Source organism: Nipponia nippon, unplaced genomic scaffold (genome assembly GCF_047370975.1).
Source record: "Nipponia nippon isolate SJK-2023a ecotype South Korea unplaced genomic scaffold, ASM4737097v1 scaffold_5, whole genome shotgun sequence".
Classification (NCBI taxonomy): domain Eukaryota; kingdom Metazoa; phylum Chordata; class Aves; order Pelecaniformes; family Threskiornithidae; genus Nipponia; species Nipponia nippon.
This window is the reverse complement of record NW_028262369.1, coordinates 40,648,726-40,657,351: the sequence shown is the minus strand read 5'-3', so window position 1 is coordinate 40,657,351 and position 8,626 is coordinate 40,648,726. Positions and strand designations below refer to the sequence as shown.

General features: G+C 39.7%; 1 long non-coding RNA gene across 2 annotated transcripts; it reads right to left on the bottom strand.

Annotated features, from left to right (window-relative positions):
* Nucleotides 1-2,760: 2,760 nt before the first annotated feature.
* Nucleotides 2,761-8,095, bottom strand: LOC148052149 (uncharacterized). Of its 2 annotated transcripts, none has more exons than XR_015699215.1 (5): nucleotides 7,965-8,095; nucleotides 4,597-4,733; nucleotides 4,210-4,281; nucleotides 3,308-3,478; nucleotides 2,761-3,078 (listed from the first exon to the last, which is right to left on the bottom strand). It is a non-coding gene; the product is annotated as an uncharacterized LOC148052149 (long non-coding RNA). The 2 variants fall into 2 exon arrangements; XR_015699216.1 differs by having other exon boundaries at nucleotides 2,761-3,066.
* Nucleotides 8,096-8,626: the final 531 nt, after the last annotated feature.

Sequence of the window (8,626 nt, the reverse complement as noted above, 5' to 3'; positions counted from 1 at the left end):
CGATGTATGGCATGACCACGGGTGTGGAGCACACCTCCTGGAGAACCTCATCCCCTGGCATCCCAGCCACGGGGCTGCAGCTCTGGAAGCACCATGTGGGGAGCGCAGTGGCAGAGGCCTTGCAGATTAGGAGGTCTGGGAAGATCTTTGTCGAGTTGCAGCTCTTTCACCCCGTTGTTTACGAGCAATAGCTGATTTCAGTTATTTCCCTGAACAAGACCCAGTGTGGCTAGGTGCGCGCACTAGCTTTAAGCTGGTGGTCTCTGATAAAGGAAACTCTCACTGTTCTGCCAGGATTGACGTGTGGCTGCTGGAGGAGTAACCTCAGGCTGATCATCATAGAGCACAAATTAGAAGAGCCACATTTTAAAGACCTGGATGCATACTTACTTCTACACTAAGAGAACTGATTTTGCAAAACTGTCCTGTGTGGTCCAGCCAAATTGACGTGATTACTTTTAGCTGTCAGTGGGAACAAATAGGTCTTATACAGCTTAAGCACAATAAGCCTGGCCATTATTTCACTCTGAAAAATCAAAGATTTCTTAGTGTTACCATTACTATTGCTCTGTTACTTGCGGAAAACAATTCCAACTATCAGGAAATAATTATGAACAAAGCCCAGTTAATTATACAAGACATCTCAGCTGCCCTAATTAAGGATCAGTTCAATACTGTTCACTTAGTAATTTTTTTTTTAATTGTGAATAGATTTAGTGGAAGCCTGGCTGATAAACAAATAATGAGATTGGTGGTCCAGAAGGAATCTGATTAATAAAATTATTCACCAATTATTTATTTCCTCTGGTTTATATCATTCGTCCTTATGCATTAGAACAGGAACAGAAGAATAGGTATTGCACTGATTGGTTTCACCGCCAATGTCGCTTCCTGTCACAAATATCCTACAGTCCTGGGCCTGCAGGTTAAAGCTTTATTCATGCAACCATGGTAAAATGGGGGAGCAATTCAGAGTCAAGGAAACACTAAGTCCCCTGATGCAGCAAAAACTCCGATGCAGGATCTACACAAGCCTTATGGAGTTTGCTGCAAGTACTCACCTCACATAACTGCAATGTTTATGCACTTTATGCTCAAACATTAGAAAATGGTCAGGGCTGGAAAAAAACAAAGTGACAAGCTAGAGCTCTGGTCCCAGAGCAGACATCCCCATTGTTTCCCCAGGAGAATTTACACAGAGCCTGTTGACTCCCAAGTGTAGTGTCCCAAGCCCAGAAACAGAGTCACAAACAGAAGAAATGGAGACCTACTGCCATGGCTACTGAAATTGGTCCCTAAAGGTTCGCAGAGGATCTCAGCAGAGCCATGCCCGGAGGGGGGAGTGGGCACGCAGAGCAGCCGCACAGGCAGGGCGGGAGCGGGGGCACTGGGGGTGACACCAGGAGGAGGAGGAAGAGTCTCTGGTTTGAAATGCCTGCAGCTGGGTCCCTGCAAATCTTTGTGTGTTACCACCAGATCAACGATGGATGACTGCAGTTTGAGTAGGAAAACAACTTTACATATGTTTTAAACTACAGTCTGCTAGTCACATATTTTAATATGAAACTGAAGCAATTTACTTCCTTTTTAATGGATTATAGAAGGAACTCAAGCATAATGTTTCTACCCTTGTATGATCAATACCTTTAACACACTTATAAATTATTAATATTCTGCTCACAAAATTAACCACCTCTGAAGAGGCATAATTGCTTAATACAGCTCAAATGAAAAAACATTTAAGGAAGTAAGATGTTTCTTTGAATTTTTAGAAGTTTCGAGTGGCTTGCTAGAATAGCTGAAAAGCTACACTGTTTATTTTTTAATGTAGTATATTAATTGTAATTTACTTATTAACTTTTCTTCCTTCTGTGGCACCATGAAGGGACTTGGCATATGACTTTTTAATCAGTCAAAAAGCCCATACCATGAGGAACGTCTCATTACATTCCTCCTGGAAATGAATCTCTTTTCCAGATGGGAAGGCTTTGGGTAAGAGGAAGGGGCTGAGCTGATCTAGGAGTTAGCATAAGTCAATATTATTCAGGATTGGTGCATGCAACATTACACAATATTCCCAGTGCTAACACCACAGTGCTCCTGCTGACATCTCTTCACCAATGTTGATAACTATCATAAAGAGGACATACATCTTACTGCTAATTAATAGCATGTGCTATATTCACTTAGCTGCATTTCATTAGCTGAATTATCAAATTAGATAATAATGTTCCAAAATGTGTCTCATTTTTAACATTCGTGTCTCGTTTTCTGAATGAAGAGGAAATACAGAGATCTCAAATCTCTGCCTAGGGACCACAAACTTTCAGTGTAGCTCTGAATCTGACTTTCTTTTTCCCAGTGCTATTCTATGTCTTCTAATAAGTTTGAATTAGTATATCTTGGCCAAAACTGACAGTATCAAACTCTAAAGCCTACAAATTTCTTTAAAAATTTCAGCTAACAGAGGGCATATGAGCTCCCACAGAGGGATCAGTGGCTCAGAGCATCGCTTTGTGTCTCAGAGGCTGAAGTGATATTCCAGGCAGTGACAGGATTACAGGGCTCTTCTTTCTATCTTGTAGCTCTTTGGGAGCAAAAGGAATGGTGAGGGGCAAACCCACTCATACAACATTATCCTTGATTTAATGAAAATGAATGACCCAGTTAAATATATTCTTATCTAAACAGCAGGTGAATTATTTGATCAAATATTTTCAAGGCAAAATTTTTATTTCTATGCTTAACAGGCCTGAGATAACATGGCTCAGTGCTGGTAAAAACAAAACAAAACAACAAAGAAAATCTCACTTGGTCTTTTAGACAGCTACTCCAGGGCTGAGCAGATCCATAGCTGCCACCAGTGGTTGAGATCTGTTTGTAGGCTGTTTATGGCCTCAAATGAGCGGCCTCATTTCCACCTCCATAAGGATGTTAACACCTTTGCTGCAGCTGCCCTGATTGTAGAGTTTAATGGAAATTTCTTGGGTGTGAAGCAGAAACTTTCAGCTCTGAAACTGATCCTTCCCATCAACCATGCGTACAGCCACAGAAGAGGTATCATTCCTGTGAAGAGAGCTTTCAGACCATAGGTGTTCAAGGTGTTCAATATACTGACTTGGTTTTTTTTTTTCTTTTTTTGGGGGTGGGGGTGGTGATTTTTTTTTTTTTTGGGGGGGGGGGGTGGTGGAGTGTTTTTTTTTTTATCAGAAATACCAGAAAGGTTTGAAACTATGAGACCACAAAAATACTTCCAGATTTTTCCATTACCTACTACAAAGCACCCTTAAAGAGAGACTTTGTTTACCTTTCGTGGATCATTTAAACTTCCCCTTATTTCCTTTGTTTGTGCCAGTGCTGGAAAATCTTTGACCAACATCATTTCAAAGTGTTCTCTGGCTCTTTACAATAATTTCCTTAAAAAGCATGAATGTATATCTGAAAACAAATGCTGGATTTCAGCAACCTCTTGTGTAGCCTAGTAAAATAGCAGGAAGAATAACATAATTAACCAGATTGACTTCTCCAACTCAAATATGTTAACAACATTCATCATTACTAATTTCAATAAATGGAATGTTGTAGTGTGTAAACTTATGCTTTTTTTTTTTTTTTTCCAAAGTCTAGAGGCAGAATAAATAGTTGCCAACACAGCTAGAAAGTCCAGGCAGACTTACAGGCAAGAAACTATCAGTTGTGTGAATGCTAAGAAAGTAGCTGTCTTTATACAATTAAAGTTCAAGGTTGCATCTGTAATAGGTTTTTCAGCTGTATTTGAAAGTAGATTTAAATTGTTAGTCACCCCTAACCTTGTCAGAGATTCATGGTGTTGAGTATGTAAAGCAGAACAGACTGAAAGGGTTATAATACATTTACTGAAGGAAGAGAGTCTTATAGCTAGAGAGAAAATTGTGCAGCAAAACTACAGGGGTTTGGAAAAGCTGCTTTTTGTGAGAAGCACATTTCTCTTACACCATCTGAATTATTCTTAAGAGAGAATTCTTTGGAGAGGTAGTCGTGGTCATTTACCAGTTTTATAAAGATGTTTATTTTCCATCCAGCCAAGAAATTAAGCAGGGAGCTGAATTTTTAGACTTTGTTAGTTATGAAATGGGTCCTTATGTTTTGATCCAACCCTGGTAAGGATATGGGAAAGGATTTTCCTTCAGTAATTCAGATAGTTTAAAAAAAAAAAAAAGCTGTGGTTACCAACTGGTGTTCTCCATAACAGCCTCTGGGCCCAGAAATGCAGCAAATTCTTCCAGGCATCTTTGGGAGCTCCTGTGGAATAGCGATATGATTGGAGTTGGTTTTGCTTTGATTACAGGATGTTTCTCACACTGTTCATCAAATAGAAAACGATGTGGGAACTCTAAGTGAAAAGAATAGAGTGATCAAGGTCCCGCTCTGTTTCAGGACTTAAAGAAGAGGAAGTAGAAAAGGGGAAAAGCAGAAGGAAAAAGGGAAATGCCAGCAGGCCAGCATAGTCACTTAGAGTGGCACAAAGAAAACAAGAAAAGAGAAAGAAGGTGTTGACTGGATAATATTAAGTAATGGCATAATGTCCAAATACTTGCAATGTTTGCTTTCATATACCTGGCAAAGTCATGTTTCCCATTACAGAATAATGCCAGGGCATCACCCCGTGATTCAGCTGTGGTCCTCTCACTGATGAAATACTTCTGTGGCAGCTCTGCAAATTCCACTGTCCAAGTCCTCACTTCCAGGAGAGGCTGAAATGACATCTCTTGAAATTTGCAAAATGTCATTTTAAAAGTACATTTCACCCTACTCTGCTCTTTTCATTTAGAGAATCTGAAAAAGGATGGAGATATTTAAATCTCCTAAAGGGCTATTCTCACAGCATTTTCAAGAAAGTCAAGAATTTGAAAACCCTGCTACACTTGTGTACGTTTTACACTATACCCAGCACATGGCTTTTAAGCACTTCCAAAGCTTTTGAGTACTTTGTGACCACAAGGCTTGATAACTCTCCTGGATCCTGACCTTTTGAAAATAAGAGGTCAAACCTTTGGAGAGTCGCTTCTTCCTAAAGAATCTTCTCTCTCGCAAATCATAGACCTGGCATAGCCTGCCAGATGCAAGTTCACAGAATAAACCTTGTAGCTGTAAGTACATTAGCGATATTATCACCACAAACTGGTATTTGACTGCAACACTTATTGGCCTATGAATTTCACCACGAAGAGTAGTTATTTGGGATTATATATATATACATATATATATATATCTCTATATATATGAGGCTACAGGTTCCGGAATTCATAAGTTGTAAACTACATTAAATACACTGAAAATTGACTGATTATGAGTGCTGCTCTTCTAGGCTAATTTCTCTTCTAAACCATGATATGAAAATTCCAGCTAATGGGCTCGTGACAAGACTAAACAGGGGTAATAGCAGACTTAATCAAGAAAACAAATGGGATTCATTAAAAGCTGGCACTCAGCGGATAATCTTTGGAGAGTTCTCACCTCAATCTACATGTCCCCATCAAAAAGAAAAAAAAAAAAATCAGAAATCTTCAGCTGTTTTTCTCTCAGGCTGTTGAGCCAATTCAGTGGAAATTTGTAATGGAAAAATATTAGACACAGTTAACTTCGAACTCCCTGTCCCATGTTTTAGAAGATGTATCCTCTTTCCAACTCTTTTTATACTCTCTATCGCAGTATTCATGGTAAAACTTTAACTAGAATCTTCTTCTCACAGTTGAGAAGACAAATTAGCTATAGTTTTCACATCTACCTATGACAGGTAGCTTAAGACGATGTTGCGGTTCTACAAGTACTTCCTGACAAATACTACTAAGGAAATACATATATACGTCTTTACATATATGTGCATTATTTACAAAGCCAATAAAGCCTATATATTCATATATAGGTTGAGTACAGATATATCCACACACCTACTCTGCGTTGTGTACTTTTGCAAGCTGAAAGGCTAGAAATGGAAGCCAAATGTTATTCCAAGTTTCAGAAATACTCTATCTACAATGAATGAAGCCAACTCCCTAAATATAAACATTTTCAAAATTCAGTGTCAATTCTGCAGTTCAGCCTCCCATGAAAAGGAAGAAAACTTAGAACCTGACTATGACTCTCCTCCAACACCTATTATCTTGTTGAAATATGCGTAGAATTACCAGATAAGCAGATAACTCCCCCAAATCAGTAACTAAATATTTCTTTAGTCAACGTCACATTATCAAAAAAAGTGGTAAAACAACTTTTGAATTGCAGGAAGTACATGTCCAGCCTTGATCTACATTGAATTTAAGAGCAAGACAAAAATATAATGTTTCAGAATTGTTTTTTATTCGCTACTTCTAGAAACACATGTCATCTAGTGTCCCTGAAATCTATGTAACCTACCTGAGCTCTCTATGGGCCAAATGAAGACCTCACTGATGCCAGTGGAAAGACTTTTGAGGTTTTTGGTACATTTGGGATCAGGAATTGTTAAGTCAATCTGTTCTGTAATTTCCCCTCTTTGGGAAGACACTTTTGCATTTTGCTAACATCTCAAGTACCACTGTTACAAGACAGGATTATCTACCTTCTCTTTCCTGCACTTGCAGAAAACCTGACTCCCAGTTTATTTGCTCTCATTTGGTTCACTAATACTTAGTTCTGGAAAAGCTTATTTACTCTTGCTAGCACCTCCTAATTACTTTAGGAAAGTCATATTGTTTTCTCATTATGTTTTTCTAGCTCTGTTCTGAGCAAGGCATATTTTCTGTTAAAGTGTCCAAATTCTTTTCAGGTGGCTGCACCTTCTGCAGCGTGTGGTCTTACACAGTGTCTAAATTTACTAAGGCAATTTGAGCATTATCTGATTGCTAATTAATGTCCTATAATAATTCTGACCTTTAAAAATTGTCTTCTAGCACTGCTGTTTCAGAGGCCTGCTGTGCATATGCTTTTTTTTTTTTCTGTGAAATTTTTCCACTTACAACTTCTGCTGTCAGAGAAGTTGCAGCTCACTTAAGCGTTGCTGACAGAGGTTGGAAATAGCCCTGGCTAGCATTTTAAAGTTTGGTTCGAGTTTTGGTTTGTGTTTGGTTTTTTTTTTTCTCTGTGTTTGCTTTTAAGGCTTGATTATCTCAGTTACTCTTGCAGAAAACATTCAGAGTCAGTTGTTTGCAGTGTCAGAGCATGCTGCAAGCTGGCTCCTTGGCAAGCCACATCCACATGTGAGCCCTTCCTCTCCAAGTCAGCAGGTCCAAACACGTGCGGATCAAGAGCAGGAAAGGCAATGACTACCTGAAAGGGTGTGGGTGAGTGACAGAGTCCATGCTTGAGTTCATTTGGTGCACAGCAACCACCGTTAACATCCCCACCTTTCAGGGATGGCCTTTCTGCACAAATTCAGGGGACATCTATGGGACATACACAGGTGTTCCAGAGACAACCCTTCTGCTTCACATGACTACATATATAATCCTTCTGCAGATGCTGTTATCGACTATGTATCTAGCCCATGTCCTTCCCTGATGAATATTAACAACATGGGAATGGCTATAAAAGGTTTATTATGCGAGAATAAAATGAGAAACTTCCTTTGCAATAAAGTTATTTGGGAGGTACAAGTGTGCATACAACAGTTCATGCTCCTGTAATCACAAGGATATCTGATACCATAACTGGACTTATCAGAAACCTTTTTCTATTTTTGAGATTAATCCAGAAAAGGGAAACAACGTGCCAAGTCAGAAACCACCATAACAGTGCTTGCTGTGATCCCAGCTCAGAGGAAAGGCTGTGTTTACACCTTACTTTCCCTTCCCAACACTGAAAAAGAGGGTCCAGACTAGCAAGCTGCCTTTCTCAGGAAGTTTTGTACATAACCTGTTTTGTTGACCCCTGAACAGCATGAATAGATTGACCTCACCCCTGTTTTACACATGGGGAAAACTGAATAGAAGAGTGAAGTGACTTACTGAGGGTAGGAAGATCTTGTGTTTCAGAGCTGGGAGAAGGCAGCAGACATCAGTGCCGCTGTGCCCCGAGGCAGACCCAGAGATGATAGTGCCATGTGGCCTCTCCCTGTGGGCCAGCAGCAGTGTTGCTCAGTGACCAGGGAGCTACTGGTAGCTGCCAGGTCCTTTTATGCCCATCAGACAACATTTCCCCTTATAATCACCAGCTGTGTTGAGGTCTTTCCAAACAACAGAACAGCTGGAGCCAATGTTTTCACATATTGAAAAAAAAAAAAAAAAGCGGGGAAGACTGGCATAAGGGACAAGGATATCTGCAGGGGAAAATGACTGCTGAAGAAAAAACTGTGACAAGATATCATCCCAGTGATGAAGTTTTATATCCGTTTATGTTGTCAAGGTCATAGACTTGGAAAGAGATACAAACTTTGTTTGTTACAAAAATAATAGCAGAGATTTCTTTCTTTTTAAGACCTCCAAAACCACAGTGAGGATTTTCTCACAGTCCTGCAAAGCCATCTTTTATGAACCCAACATCAGGGTTTTCCTGTTATGCAGTTTCAAAAACAGTGGGGATTTTCAAGGGTTTTGCTTGTCACACCACCGGCATCCAGTGAATTATCTGAGGCATGTGTTGCAGCTGTCAGAAATCTGTACCTGTATGA